The sequence below is a fragment of the Gorilla gorilla genome, chromosome 3, assembly GCF_029281585.2.
Source record: "Gorilla gorilla gorilla isolate KB3781 chromosome 3, NHGRI_mGorGor1-v2.1_pri, whole genome shotgun sequence".
Taxonomy (NCBI): Eukaryota; Metazoa; Chordata; class Mammalia; order Primates; family Hominidae; genus Gorilla; species Gorilla gorilla.
Genome location: NC_073227.2, coordinates 169,316,675 through 169,343,997, shown reverse-complemented (window position 1 = coordinate 169,343,997; position 27,323 = coordinate 169,316,675). Strand labels below are relative to the sequence as shown.

At 37.5% G+C, this 27,323-nt stretch overlaps 1 protein-coding gene across 5 annotated transcripts in view; it reads left to right on the top strand.

Annotated features, from left to right (window-relative positions):
* NR3C2 (nuclear receptor subfamily 3 group C member 2) overlaps window positions 1–27,323 on the top strand; it is a 358,063-nt gene that overhangs the window by 131,257 nt on the left and 199,483 nt on the right. The gene's annotated exons all lie outside the window — the stretch shown is intronic.

Below are 27,323 nucleotides of genomic sequence, written 5' to 3'. Positions count from 1 at the left end.
TCTCGTTTGATCTTCATATGAGTCTATGAGTTAATACTTTGAACATAACTTATGATTCTGTTGAAAATCCTAAAATATAATAGAATAACTGATTTCCTTAGCTCACCATTTCATTTTCACCTTCTAGTACACAACACATTTTAACTGCTATAGTAAGATCTGAAGTCGTCAAAAATGACTGATCCCAGAGAGAATTCAACAGAGAAAATTATCTTAAGTGGAAAAATTCTTTGAATGATAGTTGTCGTTTCTCTTTGCCAAGTTTTTTTTTTTTTGCATTTTTAACCTAATAATGTAATATAATAGCTAACTCTCTTAGTGTTTGATTATAACATGGTTTCTTATCAGTGAGGCTGAAATAGAAAAAAAAAAGTAAATTTAAAAACACTAAAGTGTCACAAAAATATTCACGTTCAAGAGAAAGCCTTTCCTCTTATACTATGCTAAGATATTAAGATGTAAATTAAGGAAATAGTTTTAAGTGTTATTTATAAAGCTGTCACATTTAATCCATTAATTCTATTAAAAGAGACACATAGTTGTAAACAATATTATCTTTTAACTATGAGTTTATCCACTATAAAATTCCTTTTATCATTTCATTTGCCCCATAAGATATATGTGCTATAATCTATTTTTAAGGTTTTACAGCATATTTATAGGGTGAAATTATGCATTTAACTCTATGAATGTGTTTGGAAACCATCTGTTAGAACTTACAGGAAAATAGAAGCTTCCTTCATTAATATGTTTTTTCCTATTTTGGGGACTTAAACATTTAATATTATCCTTCCTAGTCCATACTGAGAGATTAAAAACATTATTGAAAAATGAGTTCTATTGTGTTCCCACAGGGGGATTCAAACTTTACTGCTTTGTAGTCTGGCATATTCCAGAATTGTTGTGTTATAAAAATAAACATTTCTGACTTACTAAGGGAGGAAATAAATTTGTCCAGTTGGTGGTACTTTAGTATTTTAAACTTCGGGATATGTTGGAAGAATATACTGGATAGACTTACCCTCCGACATAGGAGTGATAAATTGATTCACCTGAAAATTCACTCAATTGGCGAAGGTGAAAGAGGGGTAGATTTGAAAATGAACACAACAGTGTCTCTGATTTCAAGGAAGCTAATAGAACTGTAAAATATGCATAATAATTTGTAGCCGAGGGATATGATGAGTTTCAAAAAAGGGGTACATCTAAGACCCTGTTTTACCTCTTGCTTCCTTAGGCAGTTAGTTGATTTATTTCCATTTCTTTTTTGAAAATGGAGATAAGATTGCCTAGAACAGCACCTGCTAAGCTGCAGAGAGAGAATTCAGTTTGTGAAAACATGTCTTAAACTGTAAAGTACTATGCAAACAAATATAAGGCAGTGGTATGGCACATATTGTTGGCCAGATGGCTATCATGGAATAGTCTGTTTCAAAATAGAACCAACTTTTGTCCTCCCCATGAGTCTGTCCTCAGAATCCTTTCCATGGCCTTCTAGCTCTGGCAAGTCTCTTTTCTGAGAACTCTGGGAGCAGCTGCTTATTTGACACGTACAGTAAATGCAGCTGGAACAGCCAGGAAACATATTGAATTAATAACTTCTATGAGTTTTTATAAAACATGCTTATTCCTGAGAGAACGTCCACCTGTTTTAATAGTAGCAGTGTTTCTTCACTTCTGTGTTGTCAATTCAAACCGAGTTAACGCCTGCAAGTCCCAACTTTTCCTAGCTCTAAGTCATAATCTTTAATGCATGCACAATATACTGCTTTGCTCAGAGAGGAATTTTTATGTGCACAACTGCAGAAGAAATTTGTCCTGAAGTTCTCTCAAAAGTGTAGCCTTTTCTTAATTTTTAGGTTTTCAGAGGAGTTTCACAAGTAGTGATTTTTTTTTTTTTTTTTTTTTAAGAAAGAATGGGATCCTTGCAAAATGATCCGGTGGACTCTATTAGTTCTGCAACACAGTGCTGTGCCCTTTGCCTCACCTGTATACAGACCTGGAAAGTGGGATCACAGCAGATGGGACCCAGAGTCCCCTCTAAAATACTCCACGTCTCTTGGGAAAAGTGGCACCCTCAGTTTCTGAAAGGCTGACTGTTGCTGCTTTTTTCACTGTCTTTAAAAGAAGACTGTGTTTTATTCTGAGGAGAATGGAGGAGAAAAATTTTCTTCCTGGACCCAAAAGATACTTGATCTAGAACAAAAATTGAGAAAACATGAAGCAAGATTCAGAATTTATTAGATGAAAAATGAACGATTTCCTACTTTCCATTATATTTGTACCAGGATTTTTTGTTATTCCAGTAAAACCAAAAAACTTTACATTTGTTTTATATTATTTTGCAAATGATTAAGTTTTTATTTTATCATTTCATTTACCACGTAAGAACTTCAAGCGATGATGATGGATTTTTTTTTTTAACTCGTTAGTTCAGCTAAAACCTGGGTTCTTGTGTCATGACCAGGAAAAATTAGGCATGTGGACACATTGAAAGGTGAGGAGAGCGGAATTTATTAAAAGAAATCTCTCAGAAAAAAAAAAAAAAAAAAGGGTCCTGCCAACAGGCTCCCACCTCACAAACTGAATACCAGGCCACCACACAGGAGCTGAAGAGGCCAGACTCCTGCCCACTGCATAGTGCAAGAATTCCCAGTGGCTCCACCTCATTCTCCCACTGCTCAGACAGGCCCCCAGTCAGCTGCGGGCACACCCAGACAAGGCCCTGAGCAGGTTCCCTTATCTTCCTCCTGCATCTATCATTCCCCCCTCTAAAGTAGTACATCTAACTGCCATTAGAATAAGGATAAGGAAGAGGATGAAGACCAATCTTAACTGCTTCCTGCTGACAGAAGGTGCTGTTTTGGGAAAATGGCAGTCAGGTCTCCCTGAAAGGCCTATCTAAGGGTCCCCAGCAGAAGGGGCCATTGTCTGAGGCTCTGATTCCATGACACTTTGAAGTTTAATGTCCTGAAGGCGAGAAGAGACAAACCGAGTTATTAGAAAACACATATCAAAATGAAACAAGCTGGGGTAAATCCCGAGGCCTTTTACCAGTTTGTACAGGGAGATGGAAGCCAAAAGCCCAACTGGTTAAAAAAAAAAAAGAAAAAAAAAAAAGCAACAACAACTTTTACCCTTTTGCCAGCATGTCAGGCTTCTGGGTTCCCTTCTCCTGAACTCAATCCTTAGCCAACCAGTTTAAGGTTTGGGAAATTAACTTTTCCCAGTTTGGAGGATGCATCCAAGGGGAGTGTCCCACAGTATGGCAACACAATTATATGTGAAGAGAGGACAGAGGCGGAAAAAGGAAACTCAGGAGTTCAGGATGCATTGGAAAGGGGTACAGACTGAAAATGAATGATTACTCATCTAGAAAGAGGGGAGCAGGCATCCCTGGTTCTTTTCTCTTCCCCTTGAATACCTGGGCTACATGAGAGAGAAAAAGTGAGATATTCCTTTTTCTTCTGTCCTCACATCCCTGAGTCCTGGTGACCATGATGGGATGCTGCCCATGGGGGTCAACACGCCTTTAACCCATGTTAACAGGGGGATCTAGGGAGTGGAAATATCCGCTCGTACCCATGTACGCCCTGTCTTCCCTGGTGTCAGGAGCCTTCGAGTTCCCTAGACCTCATTTATGCCATGGATACTAGCGTGACCTTTATCCATGAAATGGAAAGCTTGGCTTAATTGGCAGGAATTTGTCATGATCACTTGCGCTGTGCCTTTTAACTTCCATTATCGTCTGCCTCTGGATCCCTCAGATCCAGTTTTCTTTCCAAGGACTTCAACGTGAAGCTTGGAATGGAGTTTGGGACCAAAAATGCATCTCGGGGGGTTGTATGGACTCCTTATCATAAGCTGAATACTAAGGTGAAGCTGTGGAATTGAGTCCCTCCAACAAAGGAGAGAAAAGGATGTCTTGTGACACGCCCAGATAACTGGTGGCTATAGTTATGCTTGGTAAGATTTGTGTGCATGGGGCTTGGCTTTGGTTAGCCCTCTTGGTCTTACTTTCCCAAAAAGGAAACCTCCGGATGATAGGCACCCTATTTATTCCCATCACCTGGCAGGATTTTCGGGATAATTGCTCAGAACTAGAATGTTGATCCAGATATTTACATTACCCATCCCTCTTGTTCCTTCTCAGCTGCAACTGGAGATTGTTGGTTGGTTCACAGGAATAAGCAGGGTTAGTCTAAAATGTAGGCAAAAACTTAAAAACAACTAATGAGTCTAGAATTTAATGTCAAATGTGAAAGTTTTGAAATGTAATTTATCTCCAGTCCTCATCTTTGTTAAAAAAATTATGATAGCACTGAGTTGTTTGCAAAATAGACTTTAGTCTTATACTAGGCCTGATTATTTGCATAAAGTGCACCAAGAATGATTATTTCTACTTAGGCCTTTTAGACTGGCTTTGATGGAACTCTGTTTCACAGGGAATCTCAGATAGGACTTTCTAAAGTTGAGCCCAGCCATGGGTTTCTACCCTCAAATACCTGTGAATTGGGTAAACTTCTCTCTTCTTGAGGTCTCAAGAGCATGTGGTTCCTGGGCCTGCTGGAAAGTAACTTTTTTTTTTTTTTTTTTTTTTTTGAGACGGAGTTTCGCTCTTGTAGCCCAGGCTGGAGTGCAATGGTGTGATCTCTGCTCACTACAACCTCTGCCTCCCAGGTTCAAGCAGTTCTCCTGACTCAGCCTCCCAAGTAGCTAGGAGAGTGTCATTCTTTACTCACCACAGGTTAGGACCCTATGGGGACTGTATAGTCAAGGTATGAGGCCAGTTTTACCAAGGGGATTTTTATCGGCTTTTCAAGTTGAGCTTGATTCCTTAAAGGGAAGCATACCCTTTCAGTCAAAGCCTTAGTAAAACAACTGGTTTCTCCAGTTGTGTCCTATTGCAAAAGAAAACAGATTCTTATTTCACTTAAGCAAACAACTATGTTGCCATAAGTTAAGAATACTCACAACTAGTTTCTAAATTCTGGAGAAGCCAGGCAGAGAGAGACAAACATGCTCCACATTTTGTTCACAGGAGTATACCTTACTCAATTATTAAAGGCCATTAATAGCTCCAAATAAGTTTTCTTGACTCTGAAAGACAAAACAAGGATCAGCAATGTTCCAAGCAAAAGTAAAAAAGGTTACTTAAGTTTTCTGTTGTTCAGTCCATTTGGTTAACTCTTGTTTTGCTTGATATTCATGAACATTTTAGCTCTCCATGAGTCCTGTATATTTTTTCTTTATTCCAATGTCACAGTCTCCCAAGTTATCAGAAACATGCATTTGAGAGTGCCTGTCAAAGTTCCATAGTGATTGTAAACCATCATTTGAAGATCAAAACAAGACAACAATTATCTGTGAATAACAAAATGCCTATGGGAGTTATAATCAGAAATTGACAAAGAAATCTGGTTATCTCTGTGGTTTACAATAACTTAACATAACAATCTTAATTGTGATTGATAGCGTATACTCAGACATTAGAATTTTAGAAATACCATACAATTTTGGAACATATATTATTATTCTTGAAAATATAACCTGAAGAAGATTAAACATCATTTTGCCAATCCCATGTACCTAAACATGTCAGGTAACCCTGTTTACTTTTCTTCATGGTGCTCTGGGGTCCTCTGTAGCATCCAAAAGCTAAGAAAGACAACTTTGAGACTGAAATTTGATTTTGGGAAGCCTGTTAAATATGTTACAAGTGTAAAACCCTTGATGTTGTGAAATAGAATTCCAGATTACCATAAGTTATTTATTTTGCCAAAATGATGACTCAGAAATTTTAAAAAGCAAAACACCTTTTATAACACTTTAACAATTTTGCTAAAGAGCAGATTACTGCCTTAAGAGAAACTTGTTGTGCTTTTATTTCAATGCTCAATTTATCAAAAAGCCATATAATACCCTTTTGAATTTAGTCAGTATGTTCACACATGGAATTTCTTTTGCAAGATTAATTTTTACAATCCTTCCATAACTTGTTTAAACTTTGAGCTTTATCTTAACTATTTCAAAACAATCCTTTAACTCTAGGCAAAAATTTACATTTTGATGGGATATGCATTTTACCCATAATCTTAAGGTTGTTTTTACTTCTCAAAGATTAAAGTCCCATGAGCCAGAAGGTACCACAGCTTTTATCTTCCCTTTAAGAAATATTTGATCCAAGCGCTTATCCTTCTTTAAGTCAGTTAATTAGAGCTATTTTTTTTTAATAGACATTACACACACAATACATATATAACTACACAGACAGGCAGAAGATCCAGTAGCTATAAGATTTTTTGTTTGCCATCTCCTAATTGGATTATTGGCCTCTGGGTGGAGCCCTTTAAGAGCAAGGGTAGGAAAGCATGTAGTTTCTAGGGCCTAATAAACAGGAATAGCTGACAAAGACAGACTTTTGACAGGGATCCATCTGCCTGTAATTTCTGGGGCTCCATGAGGAAAACAGGTCTCTCCCAAAATGGAAACTGTGGTACCTTTTTTGTTCTTCCAAAGCAGTCCCAGGCCATCAGAAATTATCTTAGGGCCTCTCATTCGTGTATTAAGAGTGACAAGGCAAGGTCAGGCGTGGTGGCTCATGCCTGTAATCCCAACACTTTGGGAGGCCAAGGTGGGTGGATCACCTGAGGTCAGGAGTTCGAGCCCAGCCTGACCAACATAGTGAAACCCCATCTCTACTAAAAATACAAAAGTAGCTGGGCATGGTGGTACATGCCTGTAATCCCAGCTACTTGGGAGGCTGAGGCAGGAGAATTGCTGGAACCCAGGAGGTGGAGGAGATTGCGTCATTGCACTCCAGCCTAGGTAATGAGCAAAACTCTGTCAAAAAAAAAAAAAAAAATGAGTAGCAAGGCAAAATGGAGAAAAATAATTCGGTCAACTGAGAAAAAACCTTTCTCCAAAAAAAGAAAATCCAAAAAGAGAAAAACATAAAGGCCTTTTAAATATACCTATAACTTAGATATCCACTTTTAATTAAGCTGAGCAGTCTTTAAGAAAATCCTTTTAAATCCCTTTCTACCTGACTTTAGCTGTGCCAAGCAGCCAATATTCCTAGTTTTTGAACCTTACCAAAGGTAACCTTTCAGGTGCTCAGAGAGAGGAAAATTCAGGGCTGTTTGTGGAGGGGAAGAGAATCAACAAATGGCAAAGATCACACAGAATGTCAAACGAGAAAGGACTCATTTTCTAAGCCAGGACTGAACCTGGGCCACCATCGCAAAATGGTGGAGGCCAAACAAAGCATTGCCATGTGGTTACAGGTCATACTTCCAAGGATGTAAAACAAGATGGAGGCCTGCAGCAAAGTTTGCCACTGACCAGTTTGCTGGGCCAGCTTCAACAGTGGGCCTGTAGAGTCCTGGGCCCGCATCCCATCCTAAATTACCCCTCTTTCTGACAGAACCATACCGTAAAACATGGAAAGCACACCATATTGGCTACAGCTTAAGGCCAACTCATAAATCCCTTTTGATAATCAAAACTTTACAGAGAATATAAACAGTGATAGCTGGGGTCCTGGTCTAATAAAACGGCTTCTAAAAGGGAAAAAAAAGGTCTTTCTTATAAAAGTTAACTCCTGACCCTGTGGAGAAAAGAAAAAAACAAACAGCTGTAAGTGCAAGGCTGTGTTAACTGCTGACAGGGTGGAGAAAAGAAAAAAAAAAAAAAAAATCAGCCCGAACTGCAGGTTTGGAAAGATGCCATGGGGAAGAACCTCTTATTCTTATGCATGTGGGTTTCTCCAACAGGGAGATGAACTTCTAATTGCCGTTTCTTCCCTGGGCCTTGGATGGAGCTCTACTCCTTGGCCCGGGGAGGGGAAGACTCTGTGGACTTGTATTGGAGAATGCTGGCCAGCCTGCCGCACAGGCCTTTGGGCCATGTGCCCCAGCTCCAGCCAGGAGGTGAGGGGTCCGGGAGCCGCTGCTTGCCCATCCATCCCACACATGTCTGTGGCTTTTGGGTGAGGTGGTGCCATTACAGTCCCGAAAAGAGAAGGACAATGCCATAGAAAAGTCTGGGTTGGACCAAGGCCGACATTTCCAACCCCCCAGAGCGACAGGGTTGGGGATGCAGTTTCCTCTACCCTCAGAAGAAGTCCAAGGACAAAAAGCCTCAGAAAAAAAAGGGAAAAAGATTTTTTGTTCTGCATTTTACTTACCTTTCCTCATGCCCCCGTACAGGCCACGAAAACGATGCAGGCTTTTTTGCTCCTTAGTTCAGCTAAAATCTAGGTTCCTGTGTCACAACCAAGAAAAATTAGACACACGGACACATTGAAAGATGAGGAGACCAGAGTTTATTAAAAGAAAGATCTCAGCAAAAAATAAAAATAAAAAACGGGGAGGTTCTGCCAATAGGCTCCCATCTCACGTATTGAATACTGGGCCACCATGCATGAGCTGAAGAGGCCAGACTCTTCCCCCTTGCATAAGGTGCGAATTCCTGGTGGCTCCACCCCATTCTCCCACTGCACAGGTGGGCCCCCTGGTCTGCTGCGGGCACACCCAGACAAGGCCTTGGGCAGGTTCCTTATCTTCCTCCTGCATCTATCAATGGTAAATTAAATAGAAAAGTTGATACAGGTTTCTTATTCATCAAGTATATATTTAAAATATGAAAGCCTTATACAAGACATAGCATATTTGAAATAGCATTTATAATTTCTCTGAAGCAGGGTAACTAGAATTTGTGTGCTTTGTTGAACTCTGATCAGCCCAAGTGCTAATTAACAGTGGATGATAAGAGACTAATAAGGAGTAGTAGTTCTGCAGAAAGCACTCTTTTGTGATTACTCAGCTGTCTGTTCTAAGATATCCACATAAATCATTTGATCATTTTGTCATATTTCAGTTCCTTAATTTGCCATTATTGATTTTTAATTTAGCTGTGACTTCACTGGTAAAGAGGAAAGTAAATTAGCAATTTGTTCTTATTTTATGCCACTTCTTTATTTTGGTTAAAACCCAAAACCTATCAATTCTAAAAATAGTGATCAAGGCACAACACATTTCCATCACCCCAGTTGTTCCCCTCCCCTGCCTTCTTCCAGCAGCCATCACTGTTCAGGGTTTTGTTTTGCTTGGGTTAATCATAGGTTAGTTTTTCACGTTCTAGAATTTCATGTAAATTGAATCATGTAGTATGTTTTTCTTCCACATAATGTTTTTGAGATGTATTTATGTCATCTATAAAGTCATTCTTATTGCTGCATAATATTCCCTTGTCTGAATATACTACAGTTTATATGTCTTTTTTTGTCTATAGGCTGCTTCTTTGAATGCTACCACAAGTCTTTCTGTAAATGTAATAAAATGTTTTCATTTTATTGGGTAAATATCGAAGAGGGGAATTGTTGGACCGTGAGGCAGATATGTGTTTAGTCTTAGAAGAAGAAACTGTTGGACATTTTTCTAAAGTAGTGACAACACTTTACACTTCTTCCAACAATGCCTGAGAGTTCCTTTTACTTAACATTCTCACCAGCATTTTGTGTTGTCCATCTTAGTAGATGTATACTACATGATTTTTTTTTTTTTTTTTTGAGACGGAGTTTCACTTTTGCCGCCCAGGCTGGAGTGCAATGGCGCAGTCTCGGCTCACTGCAACCTCCGCCTCCCAGGTTCAAGCAATTCTCCTGCCTCAGCCTCCTGAGTAGCTGGTATTACAGACATGCAAAATGAAGGTTTTTCTTAAGAATAAGCTATGTTGTCAGATCTTGTTTTGGAAGTCAATATTTAAGATATACTGATATAATAAGAAAAGAAAACTCTGCAGAAAAATGAAGAAAACATAATGTAAAAGGAACCACTACACCTGTCTACTTTTGTAGTTTTAGTAGACACATGGTTTCACCATGTTGGTCAGGCTGGTCTCAAACTCCTGACCTCAGGTGATCCACCTGTCTTGGCCTCCCAAAGTGCTGGGATTATAGGCATGAGCCACCATGCCCAGCCTGTGTGATTTTTAAATATATAGGTGTAGTTTAAAAGAATTCTATGGTTGATTCGAATGTGATGAATTATTCTAAGTTATACCTATGTATTTTGGTATTTTTAAATAAGAAAATGCATAGTCTTTTGAAACGTGCAGAAATATTTTTGTTCTCTGGTTTGAGTGGAGAAATTTGATAAATACAATATCAATTTTGAAAGATAACTAGGCAACTATGATCCATTCTCACATTTAATATGGAAATTTATGTTTTTAATAGATGTGTTGATTAGTCAACAAATGACAGTGGTGTGTCATTTCTTCATTGATTCATTCACTTACATATGTTTTTTTCTTTGTGATTGTCTAGCAGCACAGTCCTCTAGTGCTTTCTGTGTTCATGGAAAGATCATTCTGTGTTATTCAGTACAGTAGCCACCAGCAACATGGGGCACTTGAGCACTTGAAATGTAGCTAGTGCAACTGAGCAACTGATTTTAAATTTCTTAAAAAAATTATTGCTAGTGACTACTTTACTGGATAGTGCATGTCTAAATAAATATATTTAGGTGTTATCTGGTCTTTTATTGTAAAACAAAGAAAGTGTTTTCCTTATGTATATACTAGAAAGTGCAAGCCTGGCTGTAATCATTGCTTTTAATGTCTCTTAAATTTTTGATATTTGGAATTTTAAACAAAAATCCTGAGTATTGTGAAGTTATATTTTTGTAGACTAGGTCTAAGGCTTAGGTTATTTAAAGTAATAACCACCCATAAAAACATTTGTTCTGCTGGTCATTTGTTGCTATGCATAAAATGAAATGGGCAGCTGATTCAGTTCCCCTGTCTTTATGGCATTGGAAAGCTTTCTCACATGTTCCATTTGTGTTACAGGTACATGCTTTTTTTTTTTAAATTGGTCAGATCATTTGAGCAGATTGAAGTTACAAAGACAGTGAATCATTAGAAATCCAGTTTTCTTAAGGATGAAGTCGTTTGGTTTCAATGATTACGTGATTATGAAAGGTATAATGTCTCAGTGTGAAGAAAGAAAACAAAAGATTCTAATTAGACAGTGTTCTCTTTCACTGTAGAATATAATAGGACAAAATAAAATATTACTTGTTTCTGTTTTTCCCAATCTAAAATATTTTATGGATCTTAAAGAATAATTGTGACTACTGCTTTTTTTGGGTCAATTCCCAGAAATGTGGTACCATCCTTAAGTGATGCTGGAGCACAGATAAGTAAGTTGACAGTAAAAAAAAAAAATTTACTTTCATTCTTAAAATAATCTTTTAAAATGATAGACATTAAATAAATACATTTTGATCATTGATTTAAGAAAGATGTGAGTTCAGTGAGAGATTTTATGGCCTTCCTAAGTTCACTCTTGGTCTGCCTAGCCCTGTCTTGATGAACATTCTCTCTTTTTTTTTTTTTTTTTTTTGGCCTCAGCTCATATTAAGGACCTCTCTGCATTAAGCAAACATTGACTTGAATAAAATTGTCTTCTGTGTTCCATGTTTGCCATGTTTCTGGATGAAATTTGTTGACTCTGTAATAAAAAATGCAATTATTAGAGCTCCTATTGGGCTGCAGTCTATATGTGTTCCAAATTGTGTGGGTAAGGTAGACAGGATCACGTGACCTGCCACTGTGACATCTTCATGATTCACTGATTGCACCCTTTTTGCAAGGGCCTCTGTTGGGGGATGTGGTGATGTGAAGATGAATTAGTCTGTATGGATTAATTCCCATCCTGATTGAGCTTAGGTTCTAATGGGAGGCAGTAGACATGTGTTAGACAAAGTTACAGTAATGCCAGTGGTGAGAGTATGAGAAAGCATGAGCTCAGGTATCTTGGAAGCACAGAGATGGGCACGTGGAGAGGCTGGCAGTGAGGCATGGCCTTACAGGCTAGGCAGGAGTTTTGGTGGGCAGAGATGGCAGAAGAAGACATTCTAGATGGAGGGAATGACATAGATACCAGCCCAGAGACCAGTTATATCAGAAATATCTGTGGATTTAGTCTCTAGAGTGTAGCATGCACACAGAGAAGTAGCACTGGATGCAGGGAGTTGGATATTGCAGAGGGAGCCTGATTGTGAGGGTTCTCAACCAGGGCTGGCTGTGGCTTTTGAATTTTTTTCGGGACAGTGCTTATTTACATACTTAAATGTAGGTCTCAATTCATTATGTTTTCTTCATTTTTCTGCAGTTTTCTTTTCTTATTACATTAGTATATCTTAAATATTGACTTCCAAAAAAAGATCTGACAGTGTAGCTTATTCTGAAGAAAAACTTTCATTTTGTAGAATGTCTAAGATCAGGCAAAATACAAAATCCTCCCCATCTCTTTTACCTTTGTAGTTTTCATTATTTTGGTAGATATATCTAAATAAATTTTTTAATGTCATATTTTATTAATATTTAAATAAGGTGAGAATGCTTATTTCATCATCATCTGATTAATGGTGCTAGAAAGTAGATTTTCATTTTCATTTTTTTAGAGACAGGGCCTCACTCTGTCTCCCAGGTGGGAGTGCAATGGCGTGATCATAGCTCATTGTAACTTGAACTCCTAGGCTCAAGCAATCCTCCTGTCTCAGCCTCTTTAGTAGCTGGGACAACAAGCATGTGCCACCACATCCTGCTGACTTTTTATTTTTTTTATTTTTTTTTGTAGAGACAGGGTCTTGCTGTGTTGCCCAAGCTGGTCTTGAACTCCTGGGCTCAAGTGATCTTCCCACCTCAGCCTTCCAAACTTCTAGGATTGTAGGTGTGAGCCACTGCACCTGGCCCATGCTTTTTTTTTATATCAATGAGGACTTTTAGAAGGAATTTTTGAGCTAGAATGAAGGTACAGGTACTACAATATTAGAGTGAAATTTAGTTTATCTGCAGTTGAGGTACTTGCATTAAATTACTATAGAAAATAGGAAAAAAAACTGTTTTGTGAGGGAGTAGGTAATGATTATGGTTAAGAAGTTTCCAGATAATTTAAATTCTATACTGTTAAAAATAGTAACACATAGGTTGTATATATACAGAAAAATACCTACAATGTATAAATGCAAATATAATAATGTCTAATATAGATGAAATCACCTGAATTTTATTAAAAATAAAGGATGGAACTACCATGTAGTACTTGTCAAAATTTATGACATGGATTTGGGGATTAATATTGAGCACGGACCATGTTCCTAATACTGTGCTAAGCATTTGTCTCAGCTGGTCCTCAAAACAACCATGAGCAAGTACTGTCCCCATTTTGCAGATGAGGAAACTGGCTGTGAGGTAGTACATATTTAATTCAAGATCACGTATTGCTAAGTGGAAAAAATGCAATTCGAACCTAGCTCCTTTTGCCCATGGAGATAGTGCTTGCACTCACCAGTAATTTCTCAGGATCACTGTTTGAGTGAATGTGCAGGTACCTAGGAGAATACCCAATAGGGCCAAATCCCTTGGGAAGGATATATTGAGAAGAGCAGCTTTGAGTACAAGACAACTTTATGATTTTGCATGGAAGATGGGCCCTGTCCCCACAGAGAGAATTTCCCTCTGATGCAAAGAGCAAATTATAGGCACCCAACAAACCGTGGTCATGTATGCATAGGTCACTGGTGGGTGGTAAATCTTGTTTCTGGGAAGACTTTTGTAACCGTTACCTCTGGAAAATCTGAAATGATGATACCAAACATGTCGCTTACCAAACTGACCTCTTCCACCCTTAGAAGCAGTGAGAAAGTTCAGTGTCAAGGACTGAGCTCTGCAGCTTCCCTTCTGCCTCTGAAATTTATTAAGTCAGTAGGCCAGACCCTAAATGGTTTATGACACAGAAAGCACTCACATGGAATACAAATGTCTCATAGTGAAGAGCAAGACCAGTTGTGATTGTAAGAAAATAACTTCTAAAATGTGAGTATTTTAGGAGTATACATATTGTTGTTAAGGCATTTCTAGTCAGTAATGAATTGAAGGAGGTAACATACCCACACTAACCAAACTTAGCATTTGTAGGCCCCATCTATAAGATAGCAGAGTCACTGCCTGGGAGTTTCTGAATAATCACTGTCTCTAAATTTTTAAAACGTTCACAGAACAATGTTTAAATGCCCTTTAACGTGGTTGATTCTGGTGCTGAGTTTAGTCTGAGGACTACCAAAGCCATTTCCCTGCACATGCCCAAGTGAGAAATTTCATCTTCTGAATGAATGGTTATAAAATGACTTAGCTTCTTCTGTGTGGGTGCTTATATCTAGTTTGATTTTGCGTGTGGTCAGTGTTCTGATATTATTATATATACATATATATTATTGGAAAGGAGCATAAAACTTTTCTTATATAATTCCAAGTTAAAAAGAGACAAATGCTTGCCATGCATTCAGATGTTCTTACTTCAAGATTTTTCAAGGTCTTCTAACCAGAGAGTTAATTGTTAACTTTGTTTCATGTCATGCATTTTTTCAAAAGCTCTAAGTATTGTAGTGTTCTGTGCAGCTATTACTCAATATCATCTCTGTATCCCCTTTCCCTGTGCTAGCCTTGGTGTCTAGAAGGCCATGAGTATAGTTTGCTTGTTTAACAGGGTATACAGAATAGATGCATTCTAGAAGGTTATCCATCAAATCTATTTTTCTATAGACTTTAACCTCTCATATCAGAATGATGACTGGTTCTATTGCCTAGTTCTGGTAATAGCTCTGAGTAGTCCAAAGATCTTTGACAGGTATAGTTGGGAGATAGTCAAGGACCTTGCTGTTTGACTTTTTTAAAGACCCGATTAATACTCTGTATTCTGATTCCTTACTCCCCGTCAGACCATAATCTGAGAGAAACCTCATAACCTGGCCACCAACATGGAATGGATTGTTTTGTACTGTAACGATGGTCAGATAGGGACTAAGAGGAACTAGTTTGCTTTCATATGTAAGTCTTTACTTTCTAACTGTATAAATTGTTAGCAAAATGTTGTATAAAATATTAGAATTTTTCTTTTCGATCTTTTTTAATATGTGTTATATATCATAAGGGTTTTAGCAATATTAACATGACATTCTACATTTTTCTTCTTACCATATAATTATATAAAGCAACAAATATTTAGTGGACATTAATATATGCCAGGTAGCATTTCAATTAAGAAAGCGTAAGAGGTAAATCTAGAACTGGAATATTTCTTACAGAGAATATCAGGATGACAGCTGATTTTATGTGTATAAAGTGGTTTATCTCTCTGTGCCATAAGTTACACCCAGAGGTAGTGGTAGTCAAGTATAATAAAGATCAAAAGAAGAAAAATTTGGAAACATAAAAAAAAGACATAATAGGAAAGTATTTTTGAAGAAAAAAGGCAACTCCAGATTTAAAAAAAAAAAGAAATACAGACCATCCTTGATTTACAGAATTTCAACTTATTACCTCAATTGTGCAAAAGTAATATACATTCAGTAGAAGCTGTACTTCAAGTGCCCATAAAACCATCATATTTTTCACTTGCAGTACAATATTCAGTAAATTACATGAGATATTCAACATGCTGTTATGAAATAGGCTTTGTGTTAGATGATTTTCCCCACCTGGAGGCTAATGTAAGTGTTCTGAGCATATTTAAGGTAGCCTAGGCTAAGCTATAATGTTCAGTAGGTTTGATGCATTAAATGCATTTTCAGTTTACAGTGTTTTCAATTTATGATGAATGTATTAGGAAATAACCCCATTGTAAGAAGGGGGCATCTATACATTAGTAGAAATAAAAGAGAGTAAAGTTGAGAATGGAAATGCTTCTGTAGTATTTGCTCAATGGGAAACTCAGCTTTTAAAACAATGTTAAGAAAGTAATCAGACATCAATTATAGTATAGTGAACAAGTCAAAGAGAAAAGAATACAAGCAGAATCTCTTCACTGTGTGTAAATACTGGTGGGAACTGAATGAAAGAGAATTGGATTTCATTGACTAATGTTCAGTAACATACTGACATATTGATAGTAAGAGGAAAAGATATAAATTGTCAAATTCCAAATTAATATCAATAAAAACAATACAATTAAAAATAATATACAAAGCAGTTCTCTAAGATTTCATTGACTAAAACGTAAGTACAGAGACATTTTTGGAAATCAGTATATCAGGTAGCTAAATTTGTGATGTTGTTCATATTTGTTTCCTTATATAGCAAACTAAGAATCTTTGATGTAAAGATTTAAGTGGTAAAGACCTTCTTGGAATGGTTAGGGAAAAAAAAATCCTAAGTCATAGTCTAATTACAGGTTTGTAATTAGGAGGAGGGAAATGAAATCCAAATGGAAAGAAAACATGCTTTTTGGCCTTTAAATAATGTGGATCATTCATTTTAAGTAACAAGTGGAATAAAGAATAGACGTCAGTCTAAAGAGCTGATGTGTTGTGGGTACCATCTTGCAATAAGAATACTAATTCACTTATATGGTTGTTAAGTAGACGAGTGCAGAAGATGGAAGCAAATTTGTATACAAAGGTGAATGAAAGGAAATAGATAACAGATAATTAATTGGTTTGCTCATTCTAACAGGTGATTATAAATCTAAAACTGGAAAATATTTTTCAGATATAGAACAGAGATGACGACCATCTTCTCTTTAAACTGATGAACCTCATAGTTTTCCACATATTGCATGTTGATGATTCAGGTATGAGAAGTCATATCAGAAGTGATGATAGACTAGAACCTGCTAGAGAGATATTTGAAATTTAGAATTGGTGTTTATGAGATGGGTATATTTCAGGTTCATGTATGACAACTAAGCAGTTATTTGCATTCAAAGGACATTGACCATTTCAGGTATATATGCCTTCAAAAGCAGTAAGATATGGAATAAAATTTGAGTTGTTGTGTGTAAATTCATTTGAAAAATTGTAATAAGGTTGTTTTCTCCTGGGCCCAGAAAGTGAATGTGATTAACGGTTTTACCTGGTACATTATATTAGTTATCTGTGCTGCAGAATAAATTACCTCAGAACTTAGTGGCTTGAAACAACCTTTACTATCTCACATTTTCTGTAGTTCAAGAATTCAAAAACAAATTAGTTGGGTCCTTTGCTTTAGGGTCTATCATGGGGTGAATTTATGCTTCTCTCTTTGCCCCCTCCCCACCAAATTTGTATGTTGTGGTCCTAACTCTCAGTGCCTATATTTGGAGATAAGCTCTTTAAAGAGGTAATTAGGTTAAAATGAAGCTGTTAGGCTGGACCCTAATCTAATATGGCTGAAGTGCTTAGCAGAAGAGGAAATTTGGATACAGCCTTGTGCATCCTCTGTGTATAGAGAGGACCATGTGGGGGCACAGAAAGAAAGCAGCCATCCTCAAGAAGACAGAGAGAGGCCCCGGAAGAAACTCAGTTTGCTAACACCTTGACCTTGCATTTCTAGCCTCCAGAAATCTGTTGATTTAACCACCCAGCCTGTGGTAGTTTGTTATGGCAACCCTAGGAAATTTACATGGAGTCTGTCACAGTCTAAGTCACTCAAGGCTTCCCTGCAGAAGGATCCTTTTCTTCAAGCATGCTCCTGTGGTTGGAGGCAGGATTGAGGTCTTTGCAAGCTGTTGAACTGAGGCCTCATTTCCTCATAAGCTTTTGTTTGCCACTCGAGCCACTCCATAGGGCAGCTCGCATGTGACATGTTCCCTCGCATTATCAGAGCAAGCAAGCAAGAAGGAAAAGAAAAGGGAGGAAGGGAGACAGAGTCAGGAAGCTGTAGTCTTTTATAATATGATATCCAAAGTGACAGCTGGTAACTTTTGCTCTGTTCTATTAGTTAGAAATGAATCTCTCGGCCCAACCCAGTTCTCAAGGGGAGGAGATTAATTTCTGTTGTTTATAAATTACCCAGTCTAAGGTCTGTTGTTATAGTGGCCCAAACAGACTAGGACACCATCTATTGTCTTTATGATTGTTAGTCATTTTGGTATTTTAAAAATACTATAATTGGATTATGTAGTTAAGTACAAATGTAACAACCTGTGTATAGTTTTAATGTGTCGCTGTAGGAGGCTTAAGGTATATTAAGGCCTGTGAATGCCAAGAGGTATTGAGCATACCAGACTTTTAAAAATGTTCTTTGATGAAAAACATCAAGTATACAGAAAGCCAAGAGAAGTATATAATGCACACTTATCACTAAGATTTCAGAGTTGTTGGCTGTCATATTCACATCATGGTTTTTTTTTTTGGCTGTAAATATTAAAAGTAAAGTTCAGACATTGTGACTTTTTTACTTCTAAATATTACGGTAGTCATCTTGTTTAAAAAGCATGTCTTACCACATAACTTACTATCCTAGTGATACCTAAGAAAATTAACAATTATTGCATATCCAGTTTATTTTAAAATTTTCCTTGGTTGTCTCAAAAACGCCTTTTAATAGCTGACAAAGACCCACTCAAAAACCACATATATTCTGTTTGGTCTTTATGTCTCATAAGTTTCTTTTAATATACTGGATTCCCCTATTGCACCCTCATTTCTTTTTTCTGTGCATCAACTTGTTAAAGAATGGGGCATACTTAAACTGGTGTACTTTTCTGCCTCCAAACATTCCTTTAGCACTAAAGTTATTCCCACCAGAAACTTGCACTGGAAGCCTGGAAGTATATTAAGCAGGGGGCATAACACTGATAAAATAGAGACAGCTGCTCTGATTTGGGCATGGCTGAGTGACTGTTTTTCCATGCCTGCCCCCTCCCTACTCCCAGCCAGCTTCCTGGCTGAATTCCAGCGTTTGGCACAACTTGAAGCATGCTATTTAAAATCATAGATGGTTGAGACTGGAAGACAGGGTAGGAAAAAAAAAGGGAGCAGATAAAGTATATAAGAGAGAGATAGTAAAGCAGCTGGGCAGGATTCAAATACAACCTTTCCTATGCTCTAGAGCAATTGGCTGGCACCCAGCAACCCTGTGCTCAATGGAGGGGTGAGGACAGGTTGATTGAGGGACCGCTCATTGGCATTTATGTCACCAGCCAAACTCTTCATTGTTATTTTTACTAGAATGACAGCTCCATGAGAGTAGAGACATTATGTGGGTTTTCCACCCTGGTGCCTAGAACAGTGCCTGGCATTTAGGCATGCAGAATTAGTATTGGCTGAATGAATTTAGAAATGAATTATGAGTGAACTAACATTTACAGAGCATCTATCAGTTGTGCTTTGTGCTGCTCACATAATTTATAAGAAAATAGTCATGTATTAGATCCTTATGAGGTAGGTATTATTGTCACAATCTTACAAGAAAGACACGGAGCTAGAGAGTAGTTTGAATTTACCTAAAATTATTCAAAACAAGGTCCAGCGACCTCTAAAATGTGTATCACTTATACCGTGGTATCAATGGGACCAGAAATAGCCAGCAGTAATGAGAGCTGGGTTTTAATTTTCTATGTGCTGTTTGCAGACTGTTTTTTTATGGAAATGATTTTATGGAAATCATTTTGGTTTTCTGTGCTTCAGTCTCTTTATGAAGAATATAGTTAGTTACATGTTTTCATGAATCATGTTGAGGGTAAGTTTGATATAAGTGTTTTTAAAAAGTATTTCAGTAGGTATTATCTACTATCTACTTTAGCATGTAGTTGGCACCTTTATTTTGTCTGACGTTAAGAACTTCTGAATGATGCAGTCGAGACAGTTTGTTCATGCTATAGTTTTGTAGAGTTATGTAACCAAAAACTATTATATACTTGTCCATGAGTTACTATATATAAAAAATATTTACAATACACACTCAAGGCATTGTGTGAAATATTTCCTACTAGAACTTGATTGAATGTAATAGTGAACCAAAATGAAAATAATATGGTACCTGATTGTTTTATCAAATAGTTTTCTTTTAATGGTATTTGCCTTAATAGAATTTGAATTTTTTAAGTATAGTAATTTATAGGAAAACTTTGACAGTTTAAGTTGGCAATTCCAAATCAGCCCACTCATTGTATTCACTAAAGTGTTCTTCCAAAAATAAATGAGTAGGCTGGCATTGTGTTTTAAACATCGAGCTAATTTTAGTTAATTATATAAATCTAAAAGCCATGGGCAAGGCAGCAATTCAGTCTTACTAGATGATGATCAGTGAAATTGTAAGACAGCTTGCTGAATGATGCACATCAAGCTAATAACCTGAATGCATTGTGTCCAAAAGGACAGTGTCTGGCAGAGCATCAGATAGGAAGCCTTCCCAGAGCTTTAATAAGGGGCTTGTGAATGCTTGCAAAAGAGGGTACAAAGTTAGAAACAGTACTAATGGCTCTGATCAGAATTCAAAAACATTAGAGAAAAAAATAGTTAACAGTAGAGAAAAAAAGTGGTTTCCATGCATAGCTAATAATTCTGTTACATGGTAGAAAGCTGGGGTTGAGCAGCCTCATGGGCCATCCCTTACTTGCTGCTTATCTCTAGTTTTTGTTTAAATAAAATGAGAGTGCTACATTATGTGGGGCTTTCATTTAAATTAGTTGAAATTAGTATTCTGCCACTAGCAAACAGGAAATACAGATGCAGAATAAGAATGTGGTGCCGCTGGAGAGTTTAGAGGACTTGACTCTCTAACGACATTCCCATTCAGAAAAGAATTGTGACTCCCTTTGTACATGATTGTAAAGTAATGGCACAAATTATGTTATGAGAATTCTTTTGCTGTTATTGTGTTCAGTTGGTATAGTTATGTTGATGTATATAAAATTAGAGTTTGAATTTATTGAAATCTGTGTACAATCATAGAAGCATTTTTTTAACCCTGTATCTCATCCCTTGCCTTAAAAAAGGCTGTGACTATTTAGAAAACATCTTTGTACCTGAAAGTTGTATGATTTCTTTATCCTGGTTAAACTGATCTGTGATTGTCTCTTGGATTTATTCAGGAAAGAGGTGCATCTCTCCTTCATCCAGATTCCATTGGATGAGCCAAGAATGACTGTTGAGGCTATTTTACTTAATGAATTAACAGATTTGACTGAATTTTCTTTTTGCAGTGACCATATGGTTATTGTGAAGATCCATGTAATTATTTGTAGAAGTGAATCACAGGGAATTTTGATTGCTGTAGACTCTAAACAACTGATCCATTTAATCAGATTTTTTTTTTCAATTCTGTACAGCCTGATTTTTACTAGCCTATACAGTCAGAAGCAATTAAATAAAGTCCTACAAAAGACAGCAGAGACTGGCTTAAAGCTAAGTTGAATAACATAGCTGGGTTTTTACAGTGTTTCCTTTGGTCTGTTACTCTTATCAGTGGGCTTGGTTTAGCATATCCCCAGAAAATTATATTCCTGTAACTGCCGGAGAAGTGTATATAACAAAACGATTTGTGCCACACACCCAGGCTTGTCCTGCAATATCACTTTAGATAAAGCAAACATTTTTCAACTATTTCTATTTAATACATTGCTTCCAGACTGTTCTAGTCATATGTTAATTACAAAACAAATGATGTATAAAATTTCATTTGTTTTTAATTGTCTTTTAAAACACATATTGCAAAATCATTCTTTGAATAAAACTAACATGTTAATATTTTCCCTCTAGAATGAATTCTGTGAAAGATAAATGTATTTTATAATGTATCACATATGTGAAATAGAACATTGATAGGAATTATGCAAGAAAGCATCGCACTTTTTAAGGTAACAGTACATTTGACTGTCACTGAAGTTACTTTATCACATCTCCACATGTACAAGACAGGGAAGCAGTTGCATTGTGTGCCAATGGAGGAAGTTTTTTTTGTTTGTTTGTTTTTGTTTTTTTTGTGACAGAGTCTCACTCTGTCACCAGGCTGGAGGTCAGTGGCACAATTTTGGCTCACTGCAACCTCCGCCTCCTGGGTTCAAGCGATTCTCCTGCCTTAGCCTCCTGAGTAGCTGGGACTACAGGCGCACGTCACCATGCCCAAATAATTTTTGTGTTTTTAGTAGAGATGGGGTTTCACCATGTTGGCCAGGATGATCTCAATCTCTTGACCTCGTGATCTGCCCGCCTCAGCCTCCCAAAGTGCTGGGATTACAGGCAAGAGCCACCACGTCCGGCCTGGAGGAAGTTTTTAAATTTCAAAAGGAGAAGTATATTTTCTGGACTTTTCTATAAACCAGTTTGTTGCTTCTCTTGTTGATGCCAGTAGAATTTATACAACTCCAGCAACATCGTTTGGGAAAGAGCCAGTTTTTCCTGTCTTTCACAATAGAAGTTACTGATTAGAAGACCCTAAATATTTTTTAGCATTTTCATTTCCATGATAAAGGCTGCAACAAGGGGTAAATAACTTTCCTCTTATGGCAGAAAATATTCTTATGAGACCCCCAGAGCACTTTTTCAGTATGGTGTAATCACATGACAGTTGTAGGGTAGGACCCTCAGAACTGCAGCTCACATCAAGAGCTGTGGGCTCTGAAAGTGAACCATATGTTGCTGTAGTCCAGAGAGATACCAAGAGAATTGGCTTCTGAGTCCAGCAAACCTAGATTCAAGTCTGTCCCTGCCAGTACCTGCTCTGTAACTAGAGGGGAGTTATAGTTAGCTTTTACTAGCCTGAGTTTTTTGTATATGAAATGAGAACAATGACCAATAGTGAGAAGACTTTTTTGTAGGACTAAGTAAAATAATACATGCAAAGACCCCAGCCCCTCAGTGCTCTCAGGTCAACACATATTAATTTCCTTCGTCTCTCTTTGAAGGTCAGAAAATTTGGACAGTGGCGTAGGATTACAGTGCTGTGGGCCAGTGTGCCATCTGATGGCAGAAAGCACTAATTGGATCTCTCTGCATGTCAGTGTAACATAAAGCTTGGCTCACAAGATACAAAGTCATAGATCCTTTCTCACCCTCCTTTGCTGGTAAGAAGGCTCTAACTGAGATTCTTGACAGCAAAATGGATGATTAGGAGTTTTTATAGTAACTTGAATGTATTTATTCTCTTACCTGATGTGTTTAAAAAAAAGAAACCTATCATTTGTATAGGTAAAAGTAAAATTGCTAGTGTTACTGAACACAGCATGAGTACCTAGTCTTGACACTGTTGTGAGCTATCAACACTCAGACATGTTCTTTTATCCTTTGATTCACACCTTCATCAGCAAATGTGTGTTGAATATTAATATATGATACCCCTTTTGCTGGAGACTCAAAAATTAGACCAACCCTCTATTTATAGGCTTATAAGCCTATCAACTCCTTCAGAGTAGAGGGTTGGCCTTCTAATTTTTGAATCCCCAGCAAGAGCGGGGAGCATTCCATACATAAGAGTTATGTTCCATACATAAGGCTCTACTCTAAAGAGTTATGTTCCATACATAAGGCTCTACGTAACCCAGCGGAATACATGTTGGTAGAGGCAGATCCAGGCCAGACCTCCTGCGTGCTCCATTACGCCCCCACCCCTTTGCTGTTGCAGTGTCTCTTTCTTCTTTATAGACTTATCTCTCCCGTGGGACAAGGTATGTGGTAGAAGGTCAAGAAAATCTTTCCTGAAGTGAATCGAATTGGTATATGATACTTTGAAAGTGGTCATTACGAGGGTGGGGAGAGCCTGGTAATCACCCACAGTCTCAGTTGTCTCCCGTGTGATATGAAAGAGTTCATGTCCTTTTGAATCTGTGGCAACCACTGGTAAACATCAAATAATAATTTGCCAGAAACTGATGAAATCAAATATAAACCAATGTACAATGTACTACATTCTTTGTTGCCTAAGCAGCATTTATGAATTAACCAAGTAATGAGTTATGTTATTTTTTATTATATAGGTTGCATAATTTTTAGCACTTTTCTTACCATATTCTAAAAACCAATAGAGGGATTGTAAGGGCCTTTTGCCAACTGAACTATGAAAAGGGTAGATAAGGCACTGAATATATGACTATGAATGAAGTTCAACTGAAAACAACCTCAGGTTCAGATGATTGTTGTTTAACATTTTTTCAATTTCTTGAGCCTTTCAGGGTTTTTAAAGCACTTGCAAGCCTGGTAATCACCATGGGAAAAACACTGAGAGTTATTGGGGTCACCGTTGCTCTTGTGATTCCTTTATCAATAGGTTCTTTATGAAAATAAACTTGGCATGAAGGGAACACTGTAAATTCTGAGGGTTGTAACTGGGTATCATTTATTTAAAAGTTTAGTGATCCTTTGAAAAACCTCACCAATTTTGTAATGTTGTAATTTTTAAGACTAACCAATGGTGCTTATGTTTTTCCTGATCCATTCAGTTCTCTGTAATGGCTAAAATTGGCTTACCTGACCCCACTCTTAGGCAAGGTTGTTTTAATTTTTACTTACTTTTATGAAAGCTATCTTATTCCTTTGATTGCTGCTGCTTATCTTTAAAATGACCCAATTAGTCTGATTGTTTACTTCTTCAAAGTGCTATATGTTTGCACTTATAACACACAGATTATTTTAAATAACGTTTCCTTGTGGTTTTGCTGTATGTGATTTTTCCCCCTCAGCTCTGTTTCCTTCCCTTTCCTTCTGACCTCATCTCTGATTTCATTGTGTTTTGTGTTCCTCATATTCCCTACCAGTACTTTAGCTTGTAGTCTTCCCGCCATAGCCTTTGCCTCTTTTTTGCAGCCCAGTAAGGCCCACTCTGCCTATTGATGCCATGTTTTGCTTATGTCCCTCTCTTATATCCCTTCCTTGGTGTTCTGCCTTTTTACCTATTCTCGTGTTTTCTTCACTCTTATTTTCCTTCTCTCATCAACACTCTTGGAATTCTTTAGTCTGCTCTTGCCAAATGAGTTTTAGGCAATATCAGGATATTTCTGTCCCTTGGGACTGCACCCCCTCCAACTCCCCCACTCCCACACACCCTGTGTTTAACTGGGACTTTCTTCCTTGTTTTCTTGCTCTTTCTCGTTGGGGACTTTGTCACCATCCTCTCTGCATTCTGCTAACACAACTTGTTCAATGAATGTTTGTTGCAGGAATAGACTGACTTTTCTACTTTTATCCCTACTTTTATGCACATACACTTATGCTGTAAGATATATTAGGCTGGCCTGTAGGATTTATCTTGAACAAATTTCCATTTAATTTTCCTATTACATAAAATGGTTTTATTTCTAATTGTTTTCTGAGCCTACCATGTAGGAAATAAATAATCTGTAAGAGATACTCAGAAAAATTATGGCCGGGCGCAGTGGCTCACACCTGTAATCCCAGCACTTTGGGAGGCCAAGGCAGGCGGATCACTTGAGGCCATGAGTTTGATACCAGCCTGGTCAACATGGTGAAACCCTGTCTGTACTAAAAATACAAAAATTAGCCTGGCATGGTGGTGCACGCCTGTAGTCTCAGCTGCTGTGGAGGCTGAGGCAGGAGAATTGCTTGAGCCCTGGAAGCAGAGGTTGTAGTGATCCGAGATCACACCATTGCACTCCAGCCTGGACAACAGCGAGACTCTGTCTCAAAAATAAATAAATATATGAATAAGTAAGAGATACTCATAAAAATTAATGAAAACTTTTAGATATTAAAATCTTACCAATGCTTCAAGGCCCACTTCAAGTATCACTGCCTCTGCAATGAATTAATCTCTTACCAGTCTGTTTCCATGACTCCATTTCTATGTATTTTGTAGCATTCATGCGTATTATACATGGTTATCTTTACATATGTTTGTACTTCTTATTAGTTCCTCCAAAGGACAGGAGCATCTTTCCGTCCCCTATAGCATTTAGCATGATGCCCTGCACAGCAAGGATACTTGTTGACGTAACATAATATAGATGTTTGCTAGACTGAATCGAGAGATATAATGAGTATAGAAAATGAATATTCAGAGAATGTGGTTATTGAGCTAGATCTCCTCATGAGGCAAAAAGAAGCAGTGAAGCTCAGGGCAAAGATTGGACCTTAAATAAGAAAGCACAAAGTACAGGGTATATCTTAGGAAACACTGATTTTTGAAGCTTTAAGATATATAAAGAGTATTTCAATGTTTTGCAGTCAAATTTGCTAAATTCTTGAAGGAAGAAATGTAAATATATTTGGTAGTGATTGAAACTATGGAAATATACATTATTTGCCCATTTTGTTTTTCATTGAAAGGACGTAAGTCACTGTGTTAGTTCCTGGAACCATAGCGCTCAACTATGTTTGAATAATTTGAAACTTTTGTTTCAGTTACATATAAGTAACTACAGTTCAAACGGTTTTCCCTGCATTTACGTATAACTGCAGATACTGGTTTCATGGAGGAAAATAAAATATGCTTTCTCTTATCTTTCACCCGCTTTTTCCCCAAGTCTGCTGCTCTTAGTACCACAGTCTGCTCCTCTCCTTTTGAGGTTATAACTAGAAAAGGGATAAAGAAAAAGCAGAAGAGGGGTCCTTGTGAACTTAGAGAACTGGGGAAAAAGAATGAAGTCTCAGGAGATGAAGGGAGGGACAGACACTAAGTGGAATTCTCAAGAAAATGTCTCTAGCAGGTGCCACAGCTCTAGCCCAAGGAGCGGAGACTGGGACTCAGTTTCTCTTTTTGCTCCTTGCTTTCTCAGCTAAGCTCTAACTCTTCTCTCAAACATGGTTTAATAAAGATTCATCTAAAAGAGGAATTAGTACACACATTAATCTGTGACTGTTAGCTTTATATAGAGTACCAGAGGAAACAGCTCATGCACAGGTGTATACGCATTCTAAAACAGAATTAGGCTAGGTGCAGTGGCGCCCACTTGTAATCCCCACATGTGGGAGGCTGAGGCAGGAGGATTGTGCTTGAGCTCAGGAGTTCAAGACCAGCCTGGACAACATAGTGAGACCCTATCTCTACAAAATATAAAAATAAAAAAATTAGATGGGTGTGATGGTTCACATCTGTAGTCCCAGCTACTTGGGAGGCTGAGATGGGAGGATTACTTAAGCCTAGGATGTTGAGGCTGCTATGAGCCCTGATTATACCACTGCACTCCAGCCTGGGCAATAATGTAAGATCTTGTCTCAAAAGTAAGAGAATTAATTTTATTATTAATACATACTTGATATGCTAAGGCAATGTGAAAACTCCCATTCTTGTTATTTCTGTGTACACTGTTTTCTTTTTCTTTACTGTAATTGACATTCTTTTTGGTATTGCTTGTAACTTTCTTCCCATGTTAACCCATCTAGGTGAATAAGTAACTGTATTTATAAATTGAAAAATTGCAGAACAAGTCATTTTTATTTCTCCAGGGAAATAGGATCACATTAAGTCTGATAGTAGTTAGCCAAAAGTGCACTTCAGAAAAATTATGAAAATATAGCATGCTTTAAGATTTCTTTTAACAGTTGTTGAAAACTAGATTTATTCTCCCATAGGAGCTCAGTGAAATTTTGTTAAAGGCTAGG